This window comes from Danio rerio, chromosome 14 (genome assembly GCF_049306965.1).
Source record: "Danio rerio strain Tuebingen ecotype United States chromosome 14, GRCz12tu, whole genome shotgun sequence".
NCBI classification, from domain to species: Eukaryota; Metazoa; Chordata; class Actinopteri; order Cypriniformes; family Danionidae; genus Danio; species Danio rerio.
In genome coordinates, this window is record NC_133189.1 from 33687137 (window position 1) to 33700014 (window position 12878).

The following is a 12878-nucleotide window of genomic DNA, read 5'->3' on the forward strand; positions in this document are numbered from 1 at the left end:
ATATCCCGAATAGTTAGTGGTTTATTCCACCATGCGACCCATGATAAAATGGACTAAGCCGAAGGAAAATGAATGAATGAATGAATGAACCTCAAATAAAGAAAACCCCATAATCTATTTCTGATCAACCCTAAACTGTCATTATATATACATATATATAATGTTCAAACAAGCCAAAAGGATTCAATTAGTTTGATCAGGTGTGTTTTATTAGGGTTGGAAGTATGCAGGGCTGCGGCCCTCCAGGAATTGAGTTTGACATCCCTGCATACATTTCTATAGACCGTCAAATATGTCCCAACAGCCACGTGTTTTTGCAGTTTTGGTTTTTGCAAAATCCACGAGAGGCCACTGTGTATGCTTTTTCAGATCTCAAATTTCTCTTTCGAGAGCCATTCATGCCTCTGCTATCGTAAATCCACCAGAGGCTGCGACTGAATGACTGACCCACCCACCCTCCAATTTCCCTAAACCCAACCAATAGTATTTTAAAAAGCACAGATTGACCCAATTTATCAATTTATCTTTAATCAAGGAATGAATTATTCAATTTCATAATTAATTATTAAAGTATAACATGAATTAAAACAAGGATACGCATTAGTAAGATGTGGTCATGGAGGCAAATTTGTAATTCGAATTATGTTCAGAACTCCATAGTTTAAAATAAAATAACCGCAGTTAAACTATAGTATAAGATAACACACAGCTGTCTGTAAAATACACAGTTAATCTCTTAGGCCTATTAAAATATTATTTAAAAAAACTGTACTGAAAGAAAAAAGCACAAGAAAGAAAGCCGCTTAGATTTTAGACGGTTATTTAAGGTAAAAAAAATATATATATGGTTAGCCTACTAGAGAAATTTTGTCGGCACAGGATTTGAGCGGTATTGGTTTACCGGCAAGCATGAGCGCAATATTAACGGAGCGATTGCTTTGTATGGTTAGCGACTGAGTGGAGCACATGACCAACGTCACACTGCTCAGCTCCGCTCACATGCTCTGGCTGCTGCAGTATACCAGTTCAGTATGTTCACTGTTACAACTGCCCCCTGCTGGTCATGTCTTTGCGTTAGACCATTTTGTGGAGTACTGCAGCACTGAGTGTGGTCACATTCATTTACTTGTGCATTCTCAGCAGCCACATCTGTGTATCCATACTGTGTGTGGTATTCCGTGAAAACTGAGAAGGGAATCTGTTCTTTTGATTGTTAAAATGCTACCTGGCACCTTCACTCCAACTCATGTGTCTCTCTGTTTTACTTCCCTGTTTGCTTCTTCTTCTTAAATGTACTTTTTGACTGGGCAAATCATCAGTTTGTAACAAAAGGTAATGCTTAGTTTGTGCAGGGACAAATGGTCAGTGTTGTGGCAATGCAGAAATTATACCTGTCAGACGAATACTAACTTCACCATGGATTAAAGCTGGCTGATCTTGGTTTTGGGACAAGGAAAACAACTCCATGCTGAGCAGTGCTGGTGTGAAGCAGAGAGAATAACCTCATTGAGAATCACAGCTTGGTACAAAACAGTTTCTCTCTCACTGGCCTCTATCTTGTTGCAGGTGGGGGGGCACGAGCCAACATGGACAAAACTGAATGCCTCCCCATCTTTGTCTCCGAACAAATCTCTAGCGGGAACACATGCTGGGTCATAACCAAATCAGACAAGCGCCCGTCGAGTGTAAGAAACATTTGAAATGTGCATTTCTAAGAACAGCCATGGGGTTTTTCTAACAAGGTGTTCCCAAATAATCAAGCCTTAATGTTCCCAACCTATAGGGAAATATGCAGTTAGATCTTCACTTGGCGTTGAATAACGCAGAAACACTCAACAATGACTCCCTGGTTATAGTCTGTAATTGCATCCCATTTTCGTTATGCCCCGCTCTCACACCTATTACAGTAATGTCATTGCAGATGCATTAATATGCATAATTAGAGTCAGATTTGTACAACTGAAAGACCAAATTTCAGTCACTTTGTTTATGTGGCACGCTGCCACCAGCTTAGTACACCCCGTACCCACTGATGACATGTACCCTCTTAAAATGACTTATGAGAGAAAAATTAACGGATATTACTGACTTCACAGCATGATTTGGCATGGTTTAAGCCTAGAATTGTGCTGCATTCAGTTAGGCAGTGCTTATTTATTGCTCAATATGTGGTTACTTAAATATGATGAGCTAAACATTATGACCAGCTCACTAATATGCTGTTGGTCCTATATGCTACCAAAACCCTCCTGGCCCTGGATTTTACAAGACCCTAGAAGGTTCCTTGTGGTATCTGGAACTGTGGTTAGTTTGATTGACACTCAGGGTAATTTGGAAGCCAGGTCATTATTTTTATTCACAAAGACTTGTTAAGGCTGACAGCTCCTAACATGCAGATTTAGGAGAAATTTATAAAGTAATGAGCAGTCCTCCCAAATTCAGGATTCCTAAATATGTGCTTTAATAGTATTTTACAATGTGTTCTAGCACCAAAACTAGTTGCTCAATCAGTGAAATATTAGAAGTGAAGATGAATGAGTCACTTAAACCAAATAAACTATAATAGAATGGCTGAAATCCGCATAAGCCATTATTGCCATAATTGTGGTGGGATTCCTATACAGTTAGAAATGTGTTTTTAAATATTAGTTTTTTTCAAAGTACACAAAAATAATGTATTTACTTTATGCAAATATGTATCTACATGTATCTATGTATCTTGTGCAAATACCTGACAAAACTCTTGTTGTAGATCCCCAGTTGTAAGAGCAACAAATAATAACTTGACTTCTAGTTGACCATTTGGAAAAGTGGCAGAATGTAGATTTTTCCGATGAATCATCTGCTGAACTGCATCCCAATCAACACAAATACTGCAGAAGATCTATTGGAACTCACAATGAACTTAGATTCTCAGAGAAATCAGTCAAGTTTAGGGAAGGAACATTCATGGTTTGGGGTTACATTCAGTATTGTGGCATGTGAGAGATTTGCAGAGCTGATAGCAACATCAAAATCCTTAGCACTAACTCATGCATCTCACTGTTCTACTTCCCTTTTTGCTTCGTGTTCTTTCATGTACTTTCTGACTGGGCAAATCATCTGTTTAGTTTTTGCAAGGGCAAATGGTCAGTGTTGTGGCAATGCTGAAATTAAATCGTTGAGACGAATACTAACTTCACCACTGATTAAAGTTGGTTGATCTTGGTATCAAGACATTTATGCTGAACATTACATTGCAAACCACAGGAGAGGGAAAATTCTTCTGCAGGATAGCACTCCTCATACTTCAGCCTCCACATCAAAGTTCCTGAAAGCAAAGGAGGTCTAGGAACTACAGGATAGGCCAGCCCAGTCACCAGACAAGAACAATATTGATCACGTCTATGGTAAGATGAAGGAGGAGGCATTGACAATTAATCCAAAGAATCTTGATGAACTGTGGGAGGCCTGCAAGAACGCTTTCTTTGCCAATCCAGATGACTTTATTAAGTTATTTGAGTCTATACAGAGATGTATGGATGCAGTCATCCAAGCTCATGGGAGTCATACACTATAATCATTCTTTTCCACTGCACCATGATTGTACAATCTATACTGTACAATATTTCTGTTAAGTGACAAGACTCTTGTCTAAGCAAAGTCAGACCTGACTGTCCTAATAAAATAATTGAAAATCAAGGCATGATCATATTTTTCATTCATTCATTTTCAGCAAAAGGCAACTGACCCAGCCAAGGCTCGATCCGAGGCGATTGTGCCACTCACTGCACCACCGTGCTACCCAGATCATATTTTATTTTGGTAAAAAAACATTTTTTAAAGCATTAAAATATACATATTTATTTACCTAAGGGCGAGGCAGTGGCGCAGTAGGTAGTGCTGTCGCCTCACAGCAAGTAGGTCGCTGGTTTGAACCTCAGCTCAGTTGACGTTTCTGTGTGGAGTTTGCATGTTCTCTCTGCCTTCGCGTGGGTTTCCTCCGGGTGCTCCGGTTTCCCCCACAGTCCAAAGACATGCGGTACAGGTGAATTGGGTTGGCTAAATTGTCCGTAGTGTATAAGTGTGTGTGTGTATGTATCCCAGATATGGGTTGCGGCTGGAAGGGCATCCGCTGCGTAAAAAAGTTGGTGGTTAATTCCGCTGTGGCGACCCCGGATTAATAAAGGGACAAAGCCGACAAGAAAATTAATTAATTAATTTAGCCAATTGTTTTTCTTAGAAAATACATAAATTTGTATCTTTGTACCTTTGTTTAGAATTTAATTCTAACCTTTGTTTAGAATTAAACTGTGCTATTTTCTTGGTTGATATGGCTAAGCACTATTCACTCATTCTGGTGAAATAATCAAGGAACTTTGCTAACATGCCATGGTTGCAGCAGGCACAATGATATTATGGTATGGCAACAAAATAATTTATTATTACACCAGAATGAGATTATAGTCCCTAGTCATACTGTATCTACATTTAATTTTTACTACATCATGGTGCTAACGGTCTAATCAGATTCAATGCTTTATGCTAAGGTAAAAGTGTTCCTGCTTTTGAATGGATTCAAAAATGGTAAAACTCATCTGATTAACTCAGAGTACATGTAAAATGAGCCTATACTGTATCTCTGATTTCCAATTTCTCTCTATTCCTTAGTAAAAGTTTATCTCAGCAGCTTTGTCATTATGTTTTAAGAGAATATCTTTCTAAAATAATTTACATTTTTGCTCTTTTAACTCTTAATGGTAAGATACAATGTGTTGTGAATATGGGCTCTGATCAACATCATGAACTTTTTTTTTTTTTCATTTTTAAACCATTACTTAACAATGTGTGCAGTGTGGCTGGTGCTTTATCATACTGAAAGAGGCCGCTTTCATCAGGCAATACCATTTTCATTAGACAGCCTTCACTGGTTCCAAGGTCCAGTTCTGGTGCTCACAGTTATCATATACTGTACCGCTCTAAAAATGGTCTAAGGCAGACATAAGCTGCCCCGTATACCACAGAATGCAATGCACTCTGTGTTGTAGCACATTACATTTCGTGTGACTTGAGCCTCAGTACATCCTCTGATGGCTGGGACCAGACAGGATAGCCTTTGTTGCCCTTGTTCATCAATGAGCTTTTGGCACCCAACACCATGTCACAAGTTTGTGGTTTGTTCCTTCTCAGATCACTGTTGGTAAATTCTCACCAGTGCTGACCGAGGGCAACCCATGAGACTTACTGTTAGAGTTACCTTGACCCTGTCGCCTTGCCATAACAATGTGGCTTTTGTAAAAGTCACTCAGATCTTTTCATTTTTCTGTCCATTTCCCCTTTATCTAACACAGATTAAAAGTGTAACAGAAGATCTTGGAAAATACTAATGCTAGGCTGATAGCACTGAAAGTCTACGTCCCACCCTCCAAATCACACCTCCTGAATGTATGAATACGCACTAAAAACATCAATACATCACTTTACATTCACCATAGAGAACAATATAGTACAGTTAGTAATAATAACAGCGCCAAACATTGAAAAAACAAAGTCTGTTGATGTTTTCCTGCCATGTTTAAACCGAATCCATGAAAGCACCGATGACATAATCATTTTTGCTCAAACATGTTATGCGGAGCTATGCAATTACAATTACAATTACAAACATTTGTTGGTCCTGGACCTTCCACAGAATATTAAAATATACATAAATACATTTGAACGACATCATTTAATAACTTTACCTATTGCACATTTAACTGATTGCCATTCAATCCACCCATGATATTAATATGGCTTTAGTAATATGATCAGGTATATTTACTTCACCTGTGACTGAGTCTGCATGGATCAGAGTCAATAAAAGTTTCTAAACACTTAAATGCTGTTTTGAAAGTGTTGAATTTGATGTCGGTTTCATGATCTGCACCTTGAAGCTGGTTCTGTATTTAATGTTCAGATGTAGGAATGTTATTTTGCTTTTAAAGGAAATACATATGTAAAGAGAAAACACTAATGGGACCATGACAAATAGCACTTTCATCACTATAGCCTTGATACAGAATGAAAACTAAATTAACGATTGAATCATTACATGCCTTTCAGGTGTATTTGATTCTGACAGGTCACATGTGGCATTTAGAGGTCAGATCATTCTGAATAATGGCTGTTGTCTATGGCAACGCTGCATAACTACTCATCTCTGGTTGATTTTCTCAGGACAGCAAACTATTGCTTCCCTCCAAATCAATTTTTCATGTGCATGTGTTTATTATTAATAAGGATTAAGTGGTTTATTTTGAGTTGATGACAAACACATTGTAGGCTGTGTCTTACAATAGTAACTGAATCCGAATAATACTACCTATAATCTTTACACATTTATTTTTTTTTAAACTTTTTTTTCTTATAATTATAATGTGTAATTATTATTACCAGACAGACAATAACGATTATTATTTTTAAAAAAGAGAAAAGAAAAAGAAGAATAAAAAACAAGCTAATTTTCATTCCTCTCACATCTCAAGCAGGTGCACGCGAATGCGGGCTTGTACCTGGGGCGCAAGAAAATCCTCTTGAAGAAAATTACAACTGAATCATTCTTCAGTATGGAGGTCTGTTTGCTAACCCATAACTCGCATCAGCACTAAAATTGTTCGACTCGGTCAGATGATTGAGTCATTCTCATGCATCGGTCATTTGTCCCTCGGTGTGAATGGTAGCGTCCGATCTCCCTCACACGCGCTCATTCAGCGCGCGCCTCGGTTTCGCTTAATCAAAGCTGAAGGTTGTAGAGACTCGCGATCTTACTGTGTTTCGCCTTGTGCGCATTTTGAGACATCGGGATCCCGCACGAACGGTCATCGTCTAATTGACTCGCTATCAGTGTTCATTAGACCTCCGCGTTAAGCATTTTAACGTTGCTTTCAAGTGTGATGATATACTACTTAAGGAATTGACAGTTGTTTTAAGAAAAGTATTGACTCGTCGGTTTTGCGTTTGGACGGTGCTCCCCGAGGGAAATAAAAGTTTCCTTCGGGAAATGAACAGGCTGTTTAGCGCAGGTAAGATCTCACATTTTATATGTCAATCTCTGTGCGCTTTTGCCAGTACATGTCCATGTCACTGGCTGTTTTTCTACACTTGTATGAATGCTGTAAATACCATGTCGGTTCACTGACAAATCCCTTTGATTAAACTGACCCTGTCGTGTGATCATAATGGTTGTAATGTTTGTCTGCCACGCTGGTTTCATCATCCTCATTATTTCTGAATAGCAAAAAGGACACTTTTATTCTAGTTTACTGTTGTCTCTCGCGCCTGACGTGCAGTTTTGTTTGCTTTACAGCTAAGCTGGTGAGAAATATAATCGAGGCGAGTTTACAATCTGTGACAGTCTAGTTTAAGGAGACCGCATACCGACACTGTCCATCTATGAGATGCGCGCTCTCGTCTCGCGGCGTGCTCGCGGTAATTCGTCTGACCCTCTGCACCTATTTCCCTTCCGGCTATTGAGAGCGACGCAGAAGGTCATGTATCATCAGCAGCTTCAGAACATGCCAGAAATGGCTAATGGTGTAGCCGCAATTAGTGTTTAATGCTCTGGTAAGGTCAGAAAAGGCACAGACCGCAACTTGGTGTTTCTGCAGAGGGAAACAGCATGTTATTTACACAATTCGCAGCAAAACAGTCAGTGCTTTACTGTTTTATAATACTGACAGCTGTGCTTTTGCACACTTGAAAGGAGAGTTCATCCACAAAATGAAAAATCTGTAGTGTATGCATGCCATTTTTCATGTCATGTTGCTTCAGAGTGACATTTGTAAGGATTAGAAAGAGTTATTGTAAAAGAAGGTGATATTAATAGTGCCTTTTCCATTTCTCTAAAAAATAATTTAAAATTATTATATAAAAGTAGTCCAAACACAGTACATTCCTTCATATGAATGCAAATGTGCATGGAGAGCAGACTAACAGTGTTGTTATTCACTCTCCTAGCTTTGCAATGAGCATTCATAGAAAACACAAGATGAGCAGCAGTGTCAATTTCAAGAAAATACTATTTATTTTGAGGACTTCCCTTGACAATGCCTTTTCCTGAAAGTACTGTAGAAACCAGCAAGTTGTCAGTTATTTAAATTGCACATTTTGCAGTTTAAAGTTTAGAAGTTATGTGTTTTTTTCCTGCATGGCCTTGTGTTTATATGACTGTGAAGGCAAAGCATTAATTCATGTCATTTATCTAAGAAGTGATGCATTATGCACAAGTGCAGCATACTTTTTTCTTTTAGAATATTTGTTTTTGCTTCCGTATATCTGCCACTTCTGTCTGCAAATCTACAGATTATCTCAATCTCTGGTTTGCTTGCTCATGTTCTTTTTGGTCTTCAAATGAAAGTGGACTGACTTTACTGAGCGATTAAGAATTATAGCTGTTATCACCTCATGTTACCGTTTGCTGAATGTTCCCACTGTGCACAGAGTTTAAAGTAGGTGAGTTAATGTACTTATGGCCGCGCTACGATATGGTCAGAAAAATAGATGGGGAAAGATCAAGAGATGGAAGCTCCCTGCTGGGCCTCTGGCTTTCATCCGCTTGCGCTATCTTCCCTCTGCTCGATGCCTCTCTCATGTAGCGTATCTCTCAATTAGAGCTCAAAATCAAATGGATGGAGAGTTGAGATCAGCTGAGGGCGAGGAAGTGAGAATGTGTGATGTTTGAGCAGAATGAGTCAAATCTTCTTGAGTTTTCACAGATACAGACTAACAATCCGGTGAACTGTGTGTTGTGCCGCCCTGCTCGGAAACCCACACAGTTTACGCACATGCTTGCAGAGTTAAGGGGGATGGACTGATTATCTCACCATCCGGTTGGCACCTGCCGGACGTGTTTATCAGCCTTTTGGTACCTGGTGTTTTGAGCTGTCAGCGGGATATGTGTAGATAATTCTCAGCACACACACACAAAGATAGACTCTGAACGGCTAAACGGCTTTAACACCGGACAGCCATGCATGTCATACACAATCCCTCATCCTGGCCCAGTTGGCACAGTTTAACTCCAGCTAACATGGCAGAGCAAGCAGCGAAGAGCTGATCACACTCTCATTCACTCTTTTGGTTAGCGTGTGTGTGTGTGTGTGTTTGTGTGTGGTCTTAACCCCCTTAAGCTCGTACACTGGCTCGGTTCCTTCTTTGGGCCTTATGCAGCACGGCTCTCTCCACGAACTCCAAAATGAGAGCAGATGCTTGACTCAACTCGGCTCTGCTCAGCACCTTTGCTGAATGTAAACCCCTTCTGTTTGCATCCTTCTGTATCCTCAAACTTTTGCTTTGTAAGACTTTTATTTTTTTTCATGCTAAATGTAAAGACATTGTGGCAAACAGCAACAGATGTCCAGCTCATTTTAGACTTGTCCTCCTCAGCCTTCTAGGTTTATGATTTCTGTTAGAATCGAAACATTACAAATCAGTAGTTTTTAATATCCCATAATTGGGCAGCTTGAAATCACTTCCACAATGTCATTAAAGAAATATTTTTAACATGAAAATGCTCTTCACAAAAACCTGGACTCATCATCATGTTATTTCAAACTTGCATGACAGTCTTGGGGTAAAAGAGAAAACAAAAAAGGAAATGAACCAACAGTTTTAGTCACTATTAATTTCCATTGTATGGACTTGTGAAACCAAAGTCTTTTGAAATCATAGTCTTTTAGGCAAATATAATGTTTCAAAAACTCAGTTGACATTATAATTCAAGTTTGAGGTAGAAAAAAAATGTTTCTAATCCTATAACTAGTTTTTGTTGTAAAGTGTCTTATTCAGTTTAGTTGCAATAGTGATTTATTTGCCAAAAGATGAGAGGGAAAAGTTTTTTTTTGTTTATATATATATATATATATATATATATATATATATATATATATATATATATATATATATATATATATATATATATATATATATATATATATATATATATATATATACTTTTATTTTACTTTCCTTTGGCTTAGACCCCTGATTTATCAGGGATCACAACATCGAAATGAACCACCAACTATGGTATATGTTTTATGCAGTGGATATACTTCCACCCACAACCCAGTACTGGGAAACACCCATAAACTCTCGCATTCACACACATACACTCATACACTACGACCAATTTAGTATTTTATTTTATTTTACTTTATTTTTTATTTTACTTTTTATTTTATTTGATTTAACTTTTTTTTTGCTTAGTCCCTGTTTTATCAGGGGTCCCCACAGCGGAATACTTTGTTTTATGCAGTAAATACACTTCCAGCCACAGTCCAGTACTAAGAAACACCCATACACTCTTGTATTCACACACATACACTACTGCCAATTAAATTAAATTTTATTTTATTTTATTTTATTTTATTTTACTATATGTAGTTTTTATTTTTTGGTTTTTATTTTATTTTATTTTATTTTTTCACTTTCCTTGGGCTTTGTCCCTGTTTTATGAGGGATCACTACACTGAAACGTACAGCCAACTAACTTGGCATATGTTTTATGCAGTGCATGCACTTCCAGCCACAATCACTACTGGGAAACACCCATACACTCTTGCTTTCATACACTGCTGCTAATTTAGTTCTTAATTATTTTGTTTTGTTTTTTATTTTATTTTAAACATTACCAGGTTTACTGGATCACAGCGGTTTGCTAGAAGTGTGTGCGTTATTTTATTTTTCTATCTATTTTTTACGTGTGAACACAAAACTTCAGAACTGGGTTAGAGCTGACACTATTTATTTATACTCGCTCTGGCGTCTTCCACATTTGAGGACACACAAGAGCATCAGTCTTCATTACTGTCAACATAAGCCTGACCCTTTTCAACCAATTAGCATTGTCAGACAAAACTCTAGTTCACACTTGTGTCTGTTTTTGTAGATGTGTTTGTCTGTACACATCGGCTTGGCTGATGTAGCAAAGTCCATTTACACTTATAGCAGCATCTGAATCATTATCAAGCCCCCCTCCCCAGCCCCTCGTCCTTCAGCCAGGTCCATGATGTGTGAAGGAGAGCTGGAAACGAGATATATGTGTGTGAGACTCATTAATAGATGGATGAATGTGTGTGTTCATGCTTGGTGGTCAGTGTTTTGGCTGTTGACATTGCACAAACTGCCAGATTTGAAATGCTGCCTCTCACAGGAAGTCGCAAATTGCTTGGCGATTGGTGTGTTGACACATTAGGTGTACGGCCTTTCCCCTGTCAGGCGCTTTGACAGATCCGGCCTGTGATTTTAGTTCTCAGCAGATTAAGAGATTACAGGGTTGGACGGGAGTGTATAATAACCCTAATGCATCTAAAAACCACATTCACATACTGTACAGGCAGTTGAGAACATAAGAGCGCTGATGAACAATATCTGCCCTGTCACCAGAGTACCCTTTAATATCTCTTCATGACAGGTCAAGCTGACAGTGACCTCAGAGTTAACGGATAATAGTTTCACTTCTAGTCAGAGCAGGATATATGTGGCTTACCTCGACACGTCGCAGCTCATGTTGCTGTTGATAAGCATTAACTAGGTGACGGTGTCAAATCCATGACCCAGACAGACTTACAACCACGTAGCAGTTTGAAAGCAACTTGTAGCGCACAAACAGTCTCTCTCAGACTCACTGCTGCAAGGTAGGATGGGATTGCTTCAATTTAGAATTAAAGTTTAGTGTTTTTTAGTTCATGTTGAGTTGGTTGTAAGCTGTTTTTTTTGTTAAACACTGGGTTTGCTGTATTAGAGTACAAATCAAATGCTAATATTACACTTGTACTGTATACCTTAATGGGTAATACCTTTCTTGAAGGGAACCTTTATAATCATGACACATCATGAAATTGAAGGGTATTTATTTATGCTTAATTCCTTTATTAAGTGTCTAGCTCATTGGTGCCATTTTAAATGTGAAGATGACATTGTTTGAGATGTATTTGTTATGGAAACTTGACGAAAAACAATCTGGTAACATATCCAGTCATTAACGCTATTCACACAGTGATAACGGTAAATATCCGGAAAATTACCAGAACAACTTTACTGGTGAGTTAAAAAAAAATCACTGTTCACACAGACAAAGATGTTCCAGAATTTTTTTCCGGAAAAGACCCTTCACCCATCCATTCGAAAATAGCCGGAAATGACCTCTAACCTACTGCGCTTGCAAACGTAATCGGGATCTGGCTTGATGGTTTCACTTTTATTTAAGGCTTTAACATTCATGCAGCTTTTCCTAGAGACGTGCAAATGCAGAAGCACTAACCGCAGTTAAATGCTTACACTTTTGACAAAATTACACATTCTGTGAATGAATAAGTATTGTGAACAACTTCGATGAAAACATATGGAGTTACACTTTTGCATGTCGAGATGTACGTAATATGTGTGTGCTGGCGCTCACTGGAGCACTCCTTCACTTCACGTGCACGGGTCAAGCAAATGAAGCAGAGCTTGAAGGTAAACAAACGCAGGTTTATCATAAGCATTTTATGGAGAATTTTGTTACACAGTTGGCATTAAGAAGAAGGATATAAACATTATCTGACTAACAACTAGGAGCCAAATGTGTCTGGAGAAATATTCAAAGGCTTTAATTTTCCTAAACAGTGTGGATGTGAATGCGTCTGAATATTCTGAATGGCTGGAGTAGACGTCTTACGTTAACGCGTTCTAAGCGTAAACTCGCTCTTTACAGCAATTTTTCTACTGCGTACAACAGCATATTCCCCAAAAAAAGGACAATGTAAAATTGGCAGTGTTGACAGTGTTGAAAATGTATGTATGTATGTGAATGAGAGTGTATGGGTGTTTCCCAGTGATGGGTTGCAGCTGAAAGGGCATCCGCTGCGTAAAACATG

At 38.5% G+C, this 12878-nt stretch overlaps 1 protein-coding gene across 26 annotated transcripts in view; it reads left to right on the forward strand.

The window, feature by feature from the left end:
• Positions 1 to 12878, forward strand: part of tenm2a (teneurin transmembrane protein 2a) — a 1361633-nt gene that overhangs the window by 792757 nt on the left and 555998 nt on the right. For 18 of the 26 annotated variants that reach the window (XM_073921890.1, XM_073921893.1, XM_073921899.1 and 15 more), the window contains exon 1: positions 6743 to 7043. The exons of 1 other annotated variant lie outside the window; for it this stretch is intronic. The gene's annotated coding sequence lies outside the window, so the exon portion shown is untranslated. Of the gene's footprint in view, positions 1 to 6496; positions 6594 to 6742; positions 7044 to 11578; positions 11658 to 12878 lie in introns of those variants that run through there. 7 more of the 26 variants (XM_073921895.1, XM_073921904.1, XM_073921892.1 and 4 more) reach the window with 5 other exon arrangements.